The 21,201-nt window shown below is 37.3% G+C and overlaps 1 long non-coding RNA gene across 1 annotated transcript; it reads left to right on the top strand.

The window, feature by feature from the left end:
• The first annotated feature begins 1,497 nt into the window (after positions 1–1,497).
• On the top strand, positions 1,498–17,666 carry LOC140526131 (uncharacterized). Its single transcript, XR_011974253.1, has 3 exons — positions 1,498–2,469; positions 15,366–15,395; positions 16,879–17,666. It is a non-coding gene; the product is annotated as an uncharacterized lncRNA (long non-coding RNA).
• Positions 17,667–21,201: the final 3,535 nt, after the last annotated feature.

Genomic DNA, 21,201 nt, shown 5'->3' with positions numbered 1-21,201 from the left:
AAATTTTCTGACCCTCCAGGACAAAAGAGAAGATGGGGACAAGGGAAGGGAGGGATGATAGAAGAGAGGGCAGATTGATGATGGGGCAATCAGTATGCTCGGTGTTTTGGGGTGGGGGGAGGGGACAAATGGGGAGAAAATCTGGAACCCAAAATTTTGTGAAAATGAATGCTAAAAGTTAAATAAAAAAATAAAAAAAAAATAAAATCTCATTTCCTTTTTTTTCCATGTTATTATTTAGAGAATTATTTTACAATATTTTTTCTAGATGAAATGCAGGAAAATATTTTGGAGACAGTATTCAGAGTTATTAAGTTTTCTTTGATGTGCTTCCCCCATTAGAATAGAGGTTCCTTGAATATAGGGACTATCTTGCTTTTTATATTCCTAGAATTTAACACAACTTCTGTCACAAATGTTTATTGACTTGATTTATTGATTTGAAAGAGCTCTCAATTTGGAGTCAGATAACCTAGGTTCAGATCTGAACTTTTCTCTGCATTGCCTCTGTGACCTTGCATAAGCCAGTTCCCCTTATGAGATTTCAAATTCCTCACCTGTGAGGGGCGTCAGGTTTACATCATCACAGAATCTCAAATTTCAGATCTCAAGCACCATCCAGTCCAATCTGGGACTGAACAAGAGAATTTTATATACCTGTCCTACCAAATTGTCATCCATCCTTTGCTTGAATACGTCCAGTGAGAGAGAACCCATTGCCTCTAAAGGTAGCTGATTCCTTCATTCTTAGCAATTTTTTTTTGTTTGCTTTGATTTCGTTTTTCTTATAACAAACCTAAATCTGTCTCTGAAAATTCCAAATATTGTTTCTATTTCTGCTCTCCAGGGCAAAGCAGAACAAGTCTTATTCCACCATGTGAGAGTCCATCAAATAGATACCTGAAGACTATTACCATGTTTCCTTTGCATTTACCCCTAAATTTCAAAGGTGAAAATTTTTTCCTTCAGAAGGTCCCCATATAGCTTGTTCCTAAGGTCCTTCCCTAGCCTTGTAACACTGCTGTGAAAATTCAGTCTTCTCAATTTCCTTCCTAAGGTATAGCACCCAGAATTGAACCTATATATTCTAAGAAGCATAGAGCACAAATGTTCCCTAGTTCCGGACACATTGCCTTTCTTCACACAGGCTAAGATTGTTTATCCTTTTTTTTTTAAGATTCTATTGCATAATTTGGACATTATAGTGCTCCAAAAATCACAGCAAGTTTTCACAGAAATTATGCCTATTTGGAGGGAAGTGATCATGAAGTCTTCTATCTTTAAACTCTGTCATCCAATCAACACCTGAGTACTGCTGCATTACAGACCCGGACTGTGTGCGTATGTGTGTTTGAGAGTGTATGTGTGTGTGGGGGGGGATTGCAAAACTTCCTTCCAAAACCCCTCTAGTTCCCTGCATGATGCCCCAAAATCTCCCATCAGATTTCCATTCTTTTAATTGTTTCTTGCAAAATTGGGTTCACCTGTGAAAAGAGAGGATTGTTACCAGCTTTTTGGAATCTAAATAGAAGTGCTTAAATCAGGGCACAGGAGCATTTATTTCAAACTAGAAGGGAGTCTAAAGGTCTTCTAGTTCATTACCTGATTTTATAGATGGGAAAATGAAGGACTAGAAAAATAAAATGATTTACCCAAGATCACATAGGCAGTAAGTTGCAGAAAGTATATTTAACTCTGGTCTTCTGACCTTAAATCCAGTACTCTCTACTATACAAAATTTTGCCATAGGGTTAGGAAAAGCTAGAATGAGGACATTAGATAGCTAACAATATTAAGAAATTGCTATGGAGTTGAGAGAGAGAAGCATTTAAATCAGAATGAGCCAGTATGGTATAGCTGAAAGAATATTGGTTTTGGAGACAGAACACCCACTTTGCCTCCATATCCTCCCAGCCAGAGCTTGGGGTCTGAAATTCAAATGCTGCTTCCCAGCCTCAGGGCTTTGGGCAGGGGCAGGGCTGCTGTTCAGTGTTAGATTAAGTTCAGGCGCTCAAGTGGGGGCAGGGCTGCCACTCAGGGCTCAGTTCCCTCAGGGGGTTTATGCAGAGACCTTCAACAATGGACCCTGGCTCCTGCCTGCTTTGGGAGCCCTTGTCTGCTGCTGCCTCCGCTGCTGCCTCCGCTGCTGCCTCCCGAGGGGGCCTGAGTTATGGGGACCCCCCCTCCCCCGCTCCCCTCTCCACGAGCCAAAAAGATTCTCTCAGTCACCCCCAGCGCCTGTGGGTGGAGGGACCTGCGCGGCCACTAGAGATTCCGTCCCTGAAGCCTGCTTGGATCTGCTCCTCTCAGTGCCACGTGGCCAAGGCAGGGCTGGGCTCTGCTCCAGGTCCAATGCGCGACAGATCATTTGCGTCAGGTTTTCAGGTCTCTCTGGAACAGAAATCTCCTCCACTCTGTTGTTCTGTGGCTTCTGCTGCTCCAGAATTTGTTGGGAGTTCTTCTTTACAGGTAATTTATGGGCTGTGGGTTTGGAGCTAGCATATGTGTGTCTTTCTACTCAGCCATCTTGGCTCCTCCACCCAGGAAATGAGATTTTAAAAACAAAAACAGTTCCTAAAAATCTGAAGAATCAATTACAATCCATCTATTTTGATGATGTCTCCTGAAAAGAATGTCTATCATTCTTATTACATCATATGATGATGCTACTGGGATTTTCTTTTGAAGGTCAATTCCTTTTAGATACATTCTATGAAGAGGTGGTTGAAATATCTTCATCACAAAATTGATTGTTCTTTTGGGTAACGAAAGAACAATGAATACATTTTGCCTTTCTTAGAGTATTCTTTTATAAGGGGAAATGAAAGCAGACATGGGATTTTCTTTGATGTTTTTCTTTCTAAATTTGAGGCTTGATTTTTCTTCCTAGAAAATCTATCCTGGCAGATTTCCTCTTCAATTGGTGTTAAACATTCTTTATTTTTAGAAGATAATAAACATAGTAATGGGAAGACCTTTATAAGTAAGCATCCTAAAGAGTTTGCAACTAGAGACCAGATTTCTAATGGTGGAATGGTAAAGATTCCTTTTGACTAGTCAATTATGTAAATTAATTTACCCTTCTCAAAAAACCAACTTTTTGTACTTTGCATATTGTTTACTTCCCAGAGCAAAGAAAAGAGAAGGGTGTTAAACCTCAGATAAGCAAGGCACACATCTATGAACTAAAATGATATCATTCAATGCCATGTTTATACCTAGTTAGAAATAAGTGAACATCTGCTGATTAAAAAGTAAAACTGCAATAGTGGCCAGCAGGGAATAAAACACTTTATTGAGCTTTGTTATGTAGATGAAAATGTGCTTTGTAGAAAGTGCTTTATTTGCAAATAAAGCAACTAATTGCCTACACTGAAAACAGGCACCAAGTGGATTTATCCTAATTTTAAGGAAATATTTTTTGTAAAGTTGGTATGAACTGATGTCTATTGCTTTCCCCCCATATTCACATTTTAATCACTTCTTGTAGTTTATTATGACATTTAGGATCCAGCTTTGCATAGTTAATAATGAAATCTAATTAGGCTTTCTTCATGTGTGCTTCCAAAATGTTTCTACATCATTCATTCATTCATTAATTCATCTGTTAAATAAATACACAAATGTCCAAGGTTTTAAGACAACTGAATATAGGAAGAATACTTCTTTATATTTTTTTCAATGTCATTGGGAAAGCAAACTTTGTTTGCTGTTATAACATGATAAAAATTGCATGCATGAAAATGACTTTTTTCCTGATTATCAACAGTGCACTTTCTCCCCCGATTTATACAGGAATTTTCTAGTGTAAATATCAAAACATTATAGGATCACAAAATTGTAGAAAGGTTTTTTTGTTAGTTTCTGATTTGTCTATGACATCATGGGATGGCAGGTCAAGGACGAGAATGTGGGATCTTGAGTATGAGACTACTCATCTTTCTTTATGTCACACTGCCTATAGGCACACTTTTATGCTCCTCTGCCCCATATTATCATTTCCTGTCATTTTTTCTCTCTTTTCTATTTATTCTAACTTCATTATAAGCATCTACAATATTCTAACTAGACAAACTCTTTTTTTAAAAAAAGAAAAGTGTACTTTTAGATGTAAATCATCATAGTCCTGACTCCATAGTCTCTATGATATCTTTAATCCTTGGAAAATTAATTTAAAATAGATCATAGGATCTTACATTTAGTGCTAGAAGAGAACTTAGAGACCACTGAGTCCAACTTCCACATTTTACAAATGAGGAAAATTGAAGCACAGAGAAGCTAAATGCCTTCCGCAGGGTCACAAAACTAGGAAGTATTTGAAACAGGCTTCAAATTGAGGTCTTTTTTTACACCAAGTCTGACAGTTTATCCACTGCTCAACCTCGTTGTCTTTATCTAACTTCTCTCGTTTTGAAGTAATATTCTAAAACATTGTTAGCTCATATGATCATAAACTATTTGAAGATAGAAACTGTCATTTTTTCTTTATTATATCCTAAGTTGTTTGTATATGATAGGCAGACAATAAATATTTGTTGATTTCAATAGAGTATGTTTGTTAACAGGGATTCTGATATAATTTTAAGAAGCTACTTTATCAGATATTTTGGGGAATACTATAGAATCCCCTTTGGTGTCTAATTGGCAGTAATGTTGATAAGACTAGAGGATTCCAGCTCTAACACTTGAAAATAATAATACGTTAAAGTCTTTGGAAGGTATTGGCTTAAGTTACAATTTCAAGGCTTACCTTCTTTATATTTCACTACATAAACATGGGTAAAACTTTCGGAATAAGGTAGAATATTCCATCATAGTTTTAAGGCAATTTTAAAAATGTTCACACATACATACATATGCATACATATGTATGCAAGCTCATGTATGAATACATTGCATATATGTATGTGCAAATATGGATACAAAAGTATACAGGCAAAGTGTTCAAACTCAGACTTCCTCAGAGTGAGGTGAATGAGATGATATATGATAGGAGGTGATATGAGAGATGAGGAATAATGAGATTTTTGCAGTCAAAAATACCAAAAATAATTTTAGGTACCTCCTAAACCTCCAGGTCATGACCCAACTCCTCTACACCTGATGGCACTTTACAGCCATGATTATTCATTATTCCCAAAAAATTCTTCCCCTGATGGTTAACTTTTTGATTTCAGGCCTCTTATGAATAACTCAGTCTGCTGCCAAGACTATTCTCCAAGCTTGGTGGGACCGGTTCCTCCTTTCAAAAAGACCAAATGATAAGATTGTCTAGAAGCAAAGCTTACTTTTTGAATTTGCAAATGTACTCTCCATATCCTAGGATGCTGAGAAAGTTATATAAGTACATCAAACCATTACCAATCATTTCAGTATGGGCACTACCAAAGAATGACTGTTTTGGTTTTAGTCTGACTTGAGGTAAAGGGACTACTGATATCTCACTGGCATAACCCAAACAGGGGTCAAACAATCAGAAAGGAACCAGTCAGCTCTCTGGAACAGTCACTTGCCAGGCTGATACAGAGATATATCATAATCGAAATGAGGATTATTGGTTCTTAAAGTCCTCCCTTTTTCTGTTACTCCACTGCACTTTAGGATTTAAGTTCTCAGTTCTATAGGACTTGAATGTCAATGGCCAGCTTATCCAGAGGTGATTAAGTCCTGAGAAAAATTGGATCACACCACCTAAATTCACACAAATTGATTTGTACCAGAAAGTCAATTAAATAATTTACAGAAAGAAATATAACTGCCAAGTAGACCAATATTCATGTTGGCCAGTCAGCACATTCTCTTCCCAAGAGGGAAGCCTACTTGGGAAACCAAATTAAGATCAGAAATTTGCTTGGTGAGAATTTGGAATCAGAGCAGGGAGTGTCCCTATAAAGATAAAACTACACAAGTTGAAGATTTTGCTGGAAGCCAGTTTGGCCATGCTATCATGTGGAAGGTGTTCTTTCAACATGTCAGCTATCCAACTGACCTGACTAAAATGACCTTTGCCAGAGAGAAACAAAGACAGAGATGCAGACAGAGAGACAGAGTCAGAGACAGAGACAAAGACGGAGAGAGACAGACAGAATGAACAGAAGAGTAACAGAATTGTTAGAGAAATTTTGTTACTACCTCATTAAATTTTATATGTATGTGCTATATAATTTGCATATTTGTATTTTTTCCCACTGGACTTGTGATTTAATTGTTTCAGGGAGCTAGTCCAGTATAATTCCCTACACCAGTGCACATTGGCAACTTCTATGTATTTTGTTGCCTTAGAGAGATTCCAGGAACACAGAGAGGTTATGTGACTTAGCCAAGGTCACATAGCCAATATGTGTCAGGGGCAAGACTTAAACTCAGTTCTTCCAGACTGAGGCCAGCTCCCTATATACTACTAAATAAAACAAACAAATAAAAACATTACCAACCCTATAAGTCAAAAAAGTTCACTGTATCTTATAATTCTTCATTCTTTGCATATTAAAATGTTTGTTGATGAATAGGAAGTACACAAGAAAGAGGAAAAAATAAGCAATAGAATTGTATTTTCTGAAATCTAATTCAAGGAGAGAATACTTCCCTACATATCAGGAGTTCTTGGGGTGACAGCATTGACATGCAGGACATAAATGGAATGAAGGAATGACAGAAGGAAGGAAGGAAAGAGGGAAGAAGGAAGGAAGGAAGAAGAGAGGGAGGAGGGAAGGCAGAGGAGAAGAAAGGAGCAAAGGAGAAAAAGGAGCAAAAAAGGGAAGAAAGGACTTAAGGAAGGATGAATGAAGAGAGAGAGGGGAAAGGAGCTAAGGAAAGAAAGGAGAGAGGAAAGGAAGGAAAGTAGGGAAGGAGGGAGTAAGTAAAGGAAGGAAGGAAGGAGGAAAAATAGAAGGGAAGAAAGTAGAGAAAGGGGAGGGAAAGAAGGAAGGGAGGAGGGAAGAAGGGAAAGAGAGAGAGAAGGAAGGAAGAGACAAAACAGGTCTTTATTAGCCAAATTCTATGTGATTGGCACTATGCAAAACATTTTACAAATGTTACTTCATTTGATCCTCACAACATTCCTGGGAAGTCAGTACTATTTTTATCCCCATTTGATAGTTGGGGTAACTATTTAAGTTCTTTATATTAGCTAAAGAGTAAATGGATTGTGCTTTGCCACTCATCATTTAAACAAGGGTTCCCCAAGTAGACAGGGATGAGTTGATCACTCAATTCTTCCCATTAAGCTAAGAAAAAAGAGCTCAAATTGGATCATATTTCTAGGATAAAAGAGGTAGAACTAGAAAGAAATTTAGATGACATTTAGTCAAACATCCTCATTTAACACAGAGAGAAACAAATGGCTAGAAAGTTTAAGAATCATAGGATTCTACATTTACAGCAGGAAGGGACCTTAGAATCCATCTGGAATGGAGTGGAAATTCCCCATTTTATAGAGAAGCAAAAACTCCAATAAGGTTAAATAACCCAGGGGTAGTCTAGGATTACATAGATAGTGAGTGTCAGAGTTGGAATTTCAACCCAGGCCCTCTGATTCTATCATCACACAGAAAGGTAATAAGAGAGGCAGGATACCTTACCAATGTATTCTGATTTAAAAGTCAGTGTTCTTTCCACTGTGCCACCTTAACATACCAGTAAAACTTCTTTCAATTGAGCTTACACTGAATTCAGTGCCCATGTATTCATTAGGAGATTCATTACCCATCAACATCAACTGATTTTTTTCAATTTAATTAAGATACATAACCAGTATATACAATTCTGCATATATATGATAAACTTCTCCTATGAAGAATGAAATCTATTACTTCTTCAAGAAAACATACAAAGGTAAAGAAAGTTGTAATAATTATGACAACCTTACTGGACTAATATGGAATGTCAGGGATAGGGGGTAAAAGTAAGAAATGAAAAATATTCTAGAAACAAAGAGGGAAACAAGGGTGAGTTTCTAAAATGGCATATTTTTTTAAACAGAAAAGTAAATAAGCCTAGCTAAGGAAAAGGTAGAAAAATGTTGATTTTATTCAATATTAATAACAGGGGAGAGCTGTTCAATGTAGCAACAATTATTTAATGCCATGCAGAAGCCCAAATTTATGCCATCCATCTCCTCTGACAAGGGGATTATGCCTTTCTCCTTGTTGAGAAAAAAAAAAGTTGATTTCTATAAGCCTGATTGTGTTTTTTTTTCTTTTTACTGATAAGTCTTCTAAATTTTGGTTCTTTCTGGTCCAATTAAAATCGTTGCCTGAATTCAAGTCTAGGAAATAATAACTAGGATTTCTTTCAGTACTCCTATTCCTAATTAAAAGTTGAGTTTATGGAGAAAGGGCTTTACATATTATATATTATTTTATTCAATCCAAGCAAATTGATTGCCAATGTAAACTTCTGAATCCTTCCATTTCTTCAAATTCTCATGGCCATCCTGTTGTAGATTTTACATTAAATTGGAAACACACAACACACACACACACACACACGGAGAGAGACAGAGACAGACACAAAGACAGAGAGTGAGACAAAGATAGAGAGACACAGGGATAGAGAGGGAGTGATACAGGGAAAGACAGAGAGAGTCATAGAGAGACCAAGAGTAAAAACAAGAAAAGGAGAGAAGATGGAAGGGGAGAGGGAAGAAAGGAGAGAACAAAGAATTGAAAAAATGAAGGGAGAAGGAGAGAAGGGAAAGAAGGGAAGAAGAACGAAAGTATATTCTAGAAACAGAATTGGTATTTCCAAACTTTAAATCATGATTGGTTTTTATAGACAGGTTGCAATAAGCTCAAGTATCTATTATTTGTAGGAGAAAATTGACTTGTCTGCTCAGATCATTTAGACATACAACCCTTCACCCTCTTTCTACCCATTCTCAGGTAAGGGGAAAAAGGGTTTTGGGGAAGTAATCTCAGCTATTCAAACTAGCTCTAGAGATTTGAGTGAACCTACCAAACAATCTCACTTCTTTTGTTTGATTGTGTAGACAGAAATTCGATGATGACTGTGTGACTCACTTGTGGTGACAATGAAACTTTTAATAGTAGAGTTGAAAGAGATTGGAGAATTGTTTCAGCGTATCACATGGGGCTTGGTATACTCATATGTTTTGTTAGAGCGAACCTGCCTGAGGCCCTCACAGCTAGTGCTTCTCATGGAATCAGTTCAAAAACTAAATATGATCTTTAATGGATATAATCATATTTGCTTTATTTAAAAAAACAAAACAAAACTTCATGACCATGGAGAAATACTTCAGTACATTCTACTGCTGGGATAAACTGGTTTTGTGTTAGCAGTACTGGATGCCAGCCAAAATTGCAGTTCTGAGACTATCCCAAGCTGCCATTTCATTTTGAGGCCAGGGAAGAAAGTCACCACCTACCTGTCTCTGTCTGCCTGATATTGCTCTCAAACTCTTTCCCTACGTGCAAAGTGAAGTTTAGATACTAACATGGTTATTTTAACTAAACTCTTTTCAGTAAAAATAGTTTGCAAAAACTGTTAACCAGGAATTTACAATTTAGAGGGGCAAAAATTATCAGTTTTTCCTCTAAGCTCTAATACCAATTTTCAATATATGAACCAGCCTGATTAAATACAGGGTCAAAGAGGTCTGACAAAAGTCGCCTATTAAAGGAGTCCTTGATGACTTCAACTAAACAAAATAGTAGTGGCTGTGGAGAGGGGCAAGATTTCCTCCACTGCTTTATTTAAAAAGAAACTAGGAAGGGGAGCTTTAGAAACACATTAGAAATGGCAAGTATTTCAAAGGTAAAGTTTGATTAGAAATATAAGAAGATGGAGAAGGCTATAAAGAATAGTCAGTCAAAGGAAAAACATTTGTTAAAGTCTTCAGACTGCAGGGGGGGAAATGCAAATCTGAAGCTTCCTTTGGTCATTTAAATAGCAGAGTAAGTCAAAGGTCGAATCAATGTTTTCTTTAGATTAAAACTATATTTTCTGTAGACTGAAAATGTAGAAATAGACAAAAAATCCTACAAGTTCTTTGGACACCTTTAGTATCATATTAAAATTCTTAAAAATCTACTTATTCACTCTTTCCACTACTGTCCATCTTTCTTTCCTTTGTCCCAGTGCTTCTGGCTAGTGCCTGTTTCCTAGTTTAGTATCCCACATGTAATATGGCACCCCACTGCTCTGTATAATTCTCAGCTAACTAGAATTTTTACTTACTTATACTTAACTTTTTAAAAATGTAGTGGATTGACCTTTTACCACTGTATAAACCTATTATAGATCATAAGGATTCCTTGACTTGCTATTGAGACTATAGTATAGACTGAGGTAACTGAACAGTGGTCCTGAGAGAAGAAAATTTTTAGCTTTAGCATCTTTCCCTGATGTGTTTGAGAGGTCCAGTTCTGGAATGAGGTGGCAGATGCTTAATAGGAAGTAGCTCTTTGTAGCTGTACCCTTCTCAAGGGAGATAACACCAGGAGGATGAACTATATCCTAATGACCTGAAAACCTAGGCTTTGAGTTGCTTCGTGCACAATGGAGAAAGAAGTGATGGTGAGTATCTCAGATATCTCAAGCACCTTTCCTAACCCCTAGGAGAACATTAAAAAATCGATGTATTACTGTTTCACATCTGAAAAATTTGTCAGTGTATACTTTGAGTCATTTTTGTTTTAAGCATTTCTTTCGTGGTGAAGGAGATAAATATACCTGGTGTCTCTTACTTTATATATTGAGTAAATTTATTGAAGGAATACCATTAATTTCCCCTTTTAGGAGACAGCATAGACAAAAGACATTTGTTTATATTGTTGTTCAGTCATGTACAACTATTATGACCCCATGTACCATAGCATGCTAACTCTGGTCATGGTTTTTTGTTTGTTTAATTTTTGTTTTTGGAGATAATACTAGAGTAGTTTGCCACTTTCAAATCCAGTGATTTAAGACAGAAATAATTAGCCCAGGGTCACACAACTAATAAGTTTCTGAGGCCAGATGTGAACCAAGTCTTCATCACTCCAAGCCCAGTGCTCTATCCACTGAGCCCCCTAGCTACTTCATGACATGAGACATATTTATGGTTTATTTGAGATATTTTCCCTCGAGTTCTATGCTAGGAAGGGGAATATAATGAGAGATGGAGTAAGAGAAAAGCCTGATGCTTCTTTTGAGAGTCAAGCTACTGAAGTAATGATTTTTTTTCTAGCTGAGCCTAGAGTTATAGTCTAATTGTAGAAAAGTCCAACTCTCCCCCAAACCCACTCTCATCTGCATACATAGGTAATATAAACATATTAATCGGGGAAAGGTAAGGCAACTGTAATGGTAACTTAATGGGAAGATCTTTCCCATTCATTAATAGGCCCATATGACCTGCTTAGATCACATGTAAGCCTAAGTCACATGTGGTGGGAGGGGCTTGCTGAAGAGGAGGAGCAGGAATGGTGGAGCAGAGCTGAGAGGAAGTTGGTCAGGCTAGTCAGAGCTGGGAAGGATGCAAGCAAGCAGGCACAGCTAGGCTTGTAAGTGTTTGTTTGTGGGAAGCCCCCTTGCATGGGAGTCAGTGGGGGGAGACTTGGAAATGCCTTTGTTCTGGGTATTGACTTCTTGGTTACTATGATAGATTTGACTTTCTGGTATTGAAATTTGGCTTTCTGTTGCATGAATAAATATTTTTCTTCTGCCTTCTATATGAAGATTCTGTTATACTTTGTGATTCTGAATTATGTTGGAATACTCATAGTTTCCCTTGGTGCTGTGAATACTGCCTGGGCAATACATTTGGTATCATGAATAGGATCACGGGGTATAAAATTTCTATTTAGAGGAAGAAACAGATATCCCAGATGAGAGGATTTACTGTATTTCTCCCTGGCAAGGGAATGGGCTAAAAGCATTGTACCCTGTGAGAACTGAGAACCAAGGTTAAAGGAGGGGGAACTTAGAGATTTGGAAAGGTGTTTGCAAGAAATACCAATAAGACCAGGGAAAGAATTGGCAGGAATGTGTAGGAGAGGTTGGGATTTAAAAATAGTTTACCATATGATGTGTACAAGCAGAGATGAGCTGCTGGAGGAAAAAATTCAGTTGGAAAAAGAGTAAGCTAGTTTGCATGAGAATTCTCAGAATTCAGACTCTCCTTTAAAAGACCAAGCTAAGGGGTCTCAGGTAGAAGAAAAGGATATTCATTTAGCTAAGAAGAAGTGGAAGGCTGGCAAAAGAAGGGTGCGTACAATCTTTGTATAGACCCAGCCAAGTTGCCATGATGACAATTGCCAGGAGAGTGCATGGGCAAAAAATGTAATGAGTCAGAATTGGAAAATGAAGCAATGTTACAAGGGGAGAATTCTCAGGCCAAAGCCTGCCCCATACTAAGGTAAAAATAGGAGAACCAAGCAGGAAACACAGTGTTTAGGAAGATAATTGAGGATTTTGCTGAGCAGGAGGTCACAGATATTTTGAGTTGGTTCACTCAAAAGATGAGAGAATCATTAATATCTTGGACAGTGAGAATCAGTGATGAAGGGGCCAGAGGAGTATGTATAGATGGTGTGGACTGCATGAAAGTTGTAGGTATCAGTCAGAATCCTTTTGTACAGCAAGTCTTTAGAGATTCCAATATGCAAGGAGGTGACAATATGACTAATCTGTTAGCTTTGGCTGCAGAAGGATTCAGTAAGTAGTGTACTACTCATTCTACATGGCCTAGTGGAGACAGACCTTGGTGAACACTTAGGAACTATATAAAAATGTTAAAAGAGGAGGTAATGAAGACTGCCATAATGATCAGAAATGCAGATGCATACTATGATACCCCCTTAGCAGTTTGCCATAAGAATATAATAGTGAAGACAGCTCCTCCTGCTTATAAGCACTTAGTTTTGACTCTAATAATTGGAGAAATAGGGCACCCTCTTTCAGAGGTGATGGATAAGATTTCACAGTTAAGTGACTTAGCAGACTGGGAAAAGACAAATTTCCTCAAGAGATAAGAAGAAATAGCCAGCTGATTCAAAGTCAGACTAGATCAACAAAGAAAGAATAGTTTATTGCTCTGCTGATAGCAGGGGTAGATTTTGGGAACACAGATGGTATTGCAAATAATGAACTGTACAAAAAGTACCAAGAAAAGGGGCTGGAGAAGTGAGAACTGCCCCTACAGATCCTCCTGAACCCTTGTATCCAAGTTTGTCACACCTTCAGGGAAAATAGGAAATTGGCCAAAGCCCCATTCAGATAAAAGAAACACACAGATGAGATTACAGATCCCGTATCAATTTGACCATATATTGGAAAAATGGATCAAATACTGTAACAGGGGCATTAATAGATACTGGGGTTGAGGCCTCCCTTACATATAGAAAACCTGATAAATTTAAACATGGAATGCCTATCACAATCACAGGACTAGGAAGGACTGAAATATCAGCCAGGCAAGTCAAACTAAAGATGCAAACTGAATAATGACTTAAGAAAGAATATACTGTGGTAATTGTACCCATTCCTGAATGTATCATTGGAATATTGAAAGGTATAACTTTAAATTTACCTGAGGGGAGATATTAATTTGCATTAAGAAAGATAAGAATTAATACAGTTTTAGCAGGTAAAATAAAAATGGCCCCAATCACTCTACATGAACCTTCTGAAATAGTTACTTTAAAACAGTATCATGTGCCAATTGGGCAAGATGAAATTACCAATACTATAAAGGAATATGTTGAGGCAGGAGTGTTACTCTCTACAACCACTCGATGAAATAGTCCTGTATGGCCAGTACAAAAGTCAGATGGGACATGGAGGATGACAGTGGATTGTAGACAATTGAATAAGATGACTCTTCCCTTGTATGCTTCCATAATAAATGCCATTACCTTAATAGAAATGATCCAGAAATATGATTGGATTTGGTACACAAAGCCAATGCTTTCTTTACTATCCCTATAGATTCTAAACAATGGGACTACTTTGCTTTCGCTTGGCAGGGCTGACAATATACCTTTATACTCTTGCCACAAGGATATCTGCGTAGCTCCACAATTTGTCATAGGATTGTTGCTGGACATTTAGATGAATTAGAACTACCTGATATACAGCTTACCTACTATATAGATGATATTATGATGCAGGGGAAATATGTAAATGAAGTAAAAAAAAAAGGGTTTGACACATTTAATTGAGCATATGAAAATCAAAGGGTGGGAAATTAAACCTACGAAGATTTAATGGCCAGCTCAAACTGTAAAATTTAGGAGTACACAATGGAATAAGGGGTTACCAGATTCTCCCACAAGCCTGAAAAGATTCAAGATTTTTCTATCCCCATCAATAAGAAAGAGGCCCAAAAGTTTATAGATTATTTGGATATTGGTGAGATCACATATCACATCCAGGAAAAATTTTGAAACTCATACACAATTACTGGGAAAAAATATGAATTTGATTGGAGGCCTGAGCAGAGTACAGTTTCTGAAGAAGCTGTATGCAGCCTATATATGCATCTATACAATTTATGGTCTATGTAAAATGGATCAGTGCAATTACAAGTGACTGTACAGGATGAATATGCAAACTGATGTTTATGGCAAAAGCAACAAAGTCAAAATGTACCCTTAGGATTTTGATCTAGGAAACTCCATTCATCTGGAATTCAATATGCCCCTTTTGAAAAGCAGTTGGTAGCTGCATATTGAACTTTGATAGAGATGGAACAACTGCCTTAAAACCATGAGGTAATATTAAGGCCTGGAATTCCAATTATGACCTAGATAATGAATATCCCAGCTTCTCACAGAATTGGACATGCACAAGAAGCTAGCATAATGGTATCTTCAAATGGCATATTAAAAATATATCTAAGTGGCATGTTCAAAACAAATCTAAAGCAGGCAAAAGTGGAGTTTTTGCTTTACATGAATCTATAGCAAACATAGATACTGAGGGAAATGATACATCTCCTGAATCAAAGCAACAGTTGGTACAGTCCTTTGCAAAATGGAATGAGGGATGTGATAAATTAACTGAAGAAGAAAAGAGACATGCATGGCTTACTGATGAGACAGGAAAATATTTGGGCCACAAAAAAACATCAGAAAGTGATGGTTTATAACCCATATACTAGACAGACTTTGGAAAGTACTGGGATAGGTGGAATTAGTCAATATGCTGGACTTATGGCAGTACATCAAGCTTTCAAAACAAGGAGGACAGTGTCATATATTCACTGATTCGTGGGTAGTGGCTAATGGGTTAGCTACATGAATGCCCATGTGGAAAAAATCAAAATTGGGAAATTCATGGCAAGCAAGTTTGGTGCAAAGAATTATGGGAAGATACATGGGACATGTCTGGTTATTAATTTGTCATTTTTCTTGTAGATACTCATGTGGCCCTCATCATACTAGAACGTGAGTACAATGCAGGTGCTGATCAACCAGCAAAGATTACAACTCAACATATTGTCTCTACTCTGACACTAACAGATGATCTGGTACTAGCAAAATGGGTCCATCAAATGGCTGGCCATTTAAGGGTCCAGGCTATACACCACTGGGCACAAGGTGGAGGTATTAGTATCTCTCATTCTTTGGTAAAATAAGTAGCAGAGGAATGCTGTGTATGTCGACTGGAAAAGGAATGAACCATTCCTCCAGTAGTAACTGGAGATATAGCAAGGGGAAATGTACCAGCCCAAATGTGGCAAATACATTATATTATATCTCTACCTCAAGATGAGGTATGCAAATTTACATGTATTTATATTGACAACTATTCAGGTGTACTAGTGGCTTGTCCCTATAAAAATGCAACTCTGAAAAAACACCTGTAAAACCCTAGATGTCATAAGTCTATATCATGGAACCCCAATGCAGATTCAAAGTGATATTTGGGTCACATTTCAAATATAATAAAATGAAGATATATTGGGTATTAAACAATATTATATTAAACAATTTAACATGTCCATATCATATTCCACATTAGCCATACGTATCTGGGTTAATTGAAAGAATGGATGGATTATTGAAAGAACAGTTATGGAGATTAAGTTCTAATAATTCTTATCAACATTAGAAAGATAATTTATTCACTGCTCTATGTAATTTGAATAATAGACCATTGGGAGGAAGTACATGTCTAGCCAGAATGATGACCCCAAATCAGCAAATTAGAAAACAACAAATACATACGATCCTAAATACTGAGTATTGGATTGTGAGGTCAGATATACCAGCAATGTATCCAGGGACACCTGGTTCAGCAGGATATGATTTATATTGTTTAGAGGACTTTAGGTTGGATAGAAAAGAAATACAATAAATCTCTACTGGAATATGTATGAGAATCCCTAATTTAGGAAGGATATTACCTAAATCAGGATTAGCAGCTTGAGGAATACATGTATTGACAGTAGTGATAGATTCTAATTATGAAGAAGAAATTATTGTGACATTCCAAAGTTTAAATGAAGAACCCATACAGCTTTATAAAAATGATAAAATAGATCAAATGATTATTATTCCTTGTGAAACAATACCCATTGTGGAAACTGACCTTCCTTTGAAAATAACTAGCAGAAGAACTGAAAGATTGGGTTTGACAGATAGAATAAAACTGGAAACTAAAGTATGGGTAAAACGGAAGCAAGGCGATATTCCAAAGGCTGCAGAAATTATACCACACAGGAAAGACAATGCCATAATTGTTGTTTACTCAGGAAAAGATGGTTACCAAATTGTATACCTAATTCATATATTCTACTGTGAATGAGGCTATGATAGTGGGTTTATGGACTCCAGAAGTATGGTTGATACCATATCTATCCTGCTTCTGGTTATTGCCTCCTTGTTTGTTTTTGGCTTTTTGTTTCGCTAGATTTGTTTTTTGCAGGGTTAGTGCCCTCTGCCTGCAGATGCCTGATTGCTTAAGCCAGACGTCACCCCTTGTCTATGACTGTGATCTGGTGTCAACCAAGCTCCAGATGCTAAAGAACTGACTTCTTGAGTGGGACCTCCTGGGACAGGAACAGCTCTACACAATTTCAGCAAGAAGTAGCTATAGAAGAGTCCTTCACCCCTTACCCCAAGATTTTAGGCCCCATTCGTTTGAGGAGGGAATGATGGGGCCTGTGCTCAATCCCCACCCCAAGATATTGTTTTATGTATTTATTTTGTGTGATCCCTAGTATATTGTTGTAAAGTACTGTTGATACCAGTTGCCTAAGATATTGTTTTATATGCTTATTTTCTGTTATCCTTGTTAGAATTCTGTTGATACTAGTTACCCCACTAACCCATGTAATGAATAAGAAAGATCTTGGGGCCAGCTGTAATGGTAATTTAAATGGGAAGATCTTTCCCATTCATCAATAGGCCCATGTGACCTGCTTGGATCACATGTAAGCCTAAGTCATATATGGTGGAAGGAGCTTTTGAACAGGTGGAACAGGAAGAGTGTAGCAAAGCTGGGAGGAAATTGATCTGGCTAGACAGAATTGGGAAGGATGCTGGCAAGCAAGAACAGCTAGGCTTGTGAGCATTTGTGGGAAGGCCATAAAAGTCTTAGTCCCCAGCAGTGCTAATGTGTATGGACTTCTTGGTTACTATGATGGATTTGGCTTTCTGGTGTTGGTATTTGGCTTTCTTTTGTCTGAATAAATATTTTTCTTCTGTCTTATATATGGAGAGTCTGCTATACTTTGTGATTCAGAATTATGTTGGCATATTCATAGTTGCCACTGGAGTCGAGAATGTTGCCTGGGCAATACAGCAACATATACAATGCATGAGCAGACAAGGAAGGATATTTTGATTTGGAAAGTCACTAAGTCACAACTGCCCCAGGAAAGTTAATTGACATGCTTTTCAGCAGCTCTGGTAGTGGTGATTTGATTATTGTTTCCAGAGTTAAAAGGGGATTAGAAAGAAAAGTATCAGGAGAGATGACAATAAAAGCTTTGAGGTAAAATAAAATTTGGTGCCATCTCTAGTGGCCCATGTCAGTCTCTATCCATACCTCCATCAATTAGGACAATATAGACACAAGGGCATAAGTTTCAAAGCTGAATGGGTTAAGTGAAATCCTTCAGAGCATGGGCTCTGGAGATACCATAGATGAGAAGGTCCATCAGCACAGCAATGTGGGTTAGTACTCATTCATCCATTAAATGAAGAAACTGAAATCCAGAAGTGAAATAAACTTTTCTTGAAATCATATAGGTGGTGAGGGTCAGACCCAGAGACTATATCTTATGAATCCAAATCCAGGGCTCTTCCTACTAGCCTACAAAAGACACAAATCCCAATTAACTATCTCATTATAGCAAAACTCATTTGAAAAGACCTTATATGAACTAATGTCCCTATCAGTTTATCATGTTATCTGAATTTACAGAGTATTTATCTTGGGGCATCTTCCCTCTCTTTTCATAATGTTTTTGTTTTATGTTTGTTTTATAGTTTCATGTTCCTAATTTTTTTTTAATTTTATAATTATGTACCCTCTTCAGGTCCTGGGGTCTGCTCCTAAGAAATGTTTTGGGAGCCAAGGATGATGGAGGCAGAGATATTTCTAGGAAAATACAGATCTGGTCCTTCTAGTGCCTAGTTCTAACTCTGATAGCTGCCTTCTTTTCTTCCTCACTCTTTCATATCCTATCACAAAATCATGCACCAAAAGGAAACAAAAAGGACATATTTTATAGCTTAAACTCATGGGAAATGCTTGAATATCATTTATAGCTTAACTACTTGCAGAATGATTTGAAGAAAAGGAAAGGAGCTGCTTCTGAGCATTGGTCCTTGGGTTCTCCTTTTGCAAAATGTCCTCTGAGGAATTCCCTGAAGGGTCACCCGCTGATCTAGTAGAGGACTAGTTCCAATGTCAGGCAAACACTTCTCTTTTTAGCCACAAGCCAGGAAGGCATTATATTTCACCACCTTCAATTTTTTTTTTTAGGAAGAATACAGAAAACAAGTGAGTTGCTGCCCAATTGGGAGTCTGCTCTGTTCTCCATTCTCACTATCATATCATGGGTTCCACTTGGACATAGCTTTATTCTTATTCCCATTACCATATTGTGCCAAGGCCCACAAACTAATCCTGCCTCTACTTGCTGTGGACAAAAACAACCATTTGTTAGGAGGTTTATGAAATTACCAGATCCTGGGACAATGCCCCACAGAAATAAGACAAAGTCCCTGTTTCTCTAATGGCTGTCATTTAAAGAATGACAACATCTTTTGGAGAATCCAGAGTTAAAATTAGACTCCAGGTGTTCTTACTTTCAGTTCTGTGTTATCTGCATCCAGCCTGTGGTAGAGCATTCAGAGCTCATATCGGTCTGATCAGCCACAGTTGGACAAATTGAAACTTGTCTAGTTTAGCATAGCAATGTCATTTTGGTCCTCTTGAGAAAAAAAGACAACCAACAATTAACCAACCCTAGGATCCTCAATTGAGAGCTGGAAGAGACCTGTGAGACAAACTGGTACAACTCTGATTTTCTAAATGAGGAAACTGAGGCTAAACAAAGTCATGTAATTTATCCAAAGTCAGAAAAGCTATTGATTTCAGAGACAGGACTGGAATCAGGTCCTCTGACTTTATAAAACCAGTATGCTTTTCACTGCAACATACCTCTATATCATATAGGTTCTAACTTGTCGTTTGTTGCCTTTTTCTGAGTCTTAGTTGTTTTTTTTTTTCTTTCTTTTTCTCTAAAGATGATCCATCCCCTTGAATCCAGTGTGTTAAAACCTTACTTCCCCAGTGTGATCAGGTCATTTTGCTCTCCAGGGTTCAGGAAGGCAAACTTCTGAGCTTTCCTCAGCTTCCCCTTCCTCATCTATAAAAGGAAGCAGTTGGGCTAGATGGCCTCACAGTTCCCTTCCAGTTCTAGATCTGGAACCCTGGGATCTTTCTCATGCCTATTAATCTATATCTTTTGCTCAGGGAAAGAAAATGGAGTTGTTAACTAAGACTAACTGTTTGAAGTGCTGGAATGAATCAATGAGAACTGTGATTTAAAAGCCTAAAAAAGGCAGATTTTTGAACAACTTCTATATTGAATGATTGAATTATTCCTGTATTGGAGCCAAGATGACTGAGGTATAGCTGTGAGTCTGAAGAAGGAAGGGACAGGCTTATCATTTAAATATATTTAACCTCTCATTATAGGAAGAACAGGAAAAATAGTGGATACAAAGAGCCTAGGGGTCAAAAGAGAAGGGGTAGATTCCTACCTCTCACCAGTGCTAGGAAATCATCTAATCTAAACCTCATTTTACTCATCTGTAGAGTGGGCATAATATCACCCTGGCTCACATAGCTGTCATGAGGATCAAATAAGATAATGTATGTAAAACATTTTGCTACATTGAAAGCATTATATATACATACATACATATATACATATACATATATCACTTGGTATTATTACTTTCACTCTACTATAACAACAAAGGCATGTAGATCAAGATTTTTTGTCTTTTTTTTGCCTGTCTTTTTGAATGGAAAATCATGTTTTAGTTGAAAGGAAGTAGAAGACAATCAGTCAAATGCCTATTAGGGTATATTTAACATCTCTTACATTTACTTATTTGTTCTCTATATCAAATATATTTCTTTACTATTAATACTACACATAAGCCTTGATATCTCAATACCAATCATGTATATGAGAATGTTTTATATAGTCAGTGATAACTTGTTCTAATTTCCATTTGCTCTCTTAGAAAATCTGCAACTTGACAAGCAGAAGACAATGGGGTGTAATGAAAAGAATGCTGATTCTGGAGCTAAAGCCATATCTTCAAATCCCACTTCTGACCCTTGCTATGTTTGGGACCATGACCATGTTATTACTTCCCAAAGCCTCAATTTGCTTATGAGTAAAACAAAGGGAAATTGACTCTATGACTTCTGTTTATTCAATGGTTAGAACACTAGACTTGGAGATAGTAAGACCTGAGGTCAAATTGGGGCTCAGATACTTGGCAAGTCACTGAACCTGTTTGCTTTAGTTTCTTCAATGTTACACGAATAATAATAATAATAATAGCACCTAGGGTTGTTATGGGGAATCAAATAAGATAATATTTTAAAAGTTCAGGTCACAGTGACTTTCAAACAGTAGGTACTTAATGAAAGCTGGTTTCTTTTCTTTTCTTTCATTCATTATTCATTCTTACAAAATAATATTTACTCATTATA

Source organism: Notamacropus eugenii, chromosome 1 (assembly GCF_028372415.1).
Source record: "Notamacropus eugenii isolate mMacEug1 chromosome 1, mMacEug1.pri_v2, whole genome shotgun sequence".
In the NCBI taxonomy this organism is placed as follows: domain Eukaryota; kingdom Metazoa; phylum Chordata; class Mammalia; order Diprotodontia; family Macropodidae; genus Notamacropus; species Notamacropus eugenii.
This window is presented reverse-complemented; position numbering and strand designations above follow the sequence as displayed.